The sequence below is a fragment of the Charadrius vociferus genome, unplaced genomic scaffold (assembly GCF_000708025.1).
Source record: "Charadrius vociferus isolate BGI_N301 unplaced genomic scaffold, ASM70802v2 scaffold291, whole genome shotgun sequence".
NCBI lineage: Eukaryota > Metazoa > Chordata > Aves > Charadriiformes > Charadriidae > Charadrius > Charadrius vociferus.
Window position 1 is genome coordinate 444,595 of NW_009646958.1, and position 317 is coordinate 444,911.

A 317-nucleotide genomic window follows, 5' to 3' on the forward strand; every position below is an offset into this window, starting at 1 on the left:
CGTTACCCCTCCTTCAGTTAGTGTGAAAGGTCGGGGACAACTGTCTCGGGGAGTACGTGACCTTTGCTCGGTCGCTGTGTCTCTGCCCTTTCGCTGTCCTGAGGCGGCCTCAGCTCCTGCCCCGCACCTCGGGGCACGCTCGGGCTGCAAAACCTGGGCAGAAAAGAGAGTTTTTGCGCGTTTCTTGTACCCTGCGCGCTCTCCTGGGTCACCGTAACCCCGGGGGCTGCCCCCGGGTCTGGGTTAAGGGGGGGAGAGCGGGTTCCGGGCCTCAACTCCCGCCGGTGGGAAGGCGGCCCCGGCACCTGCTGTGAGCC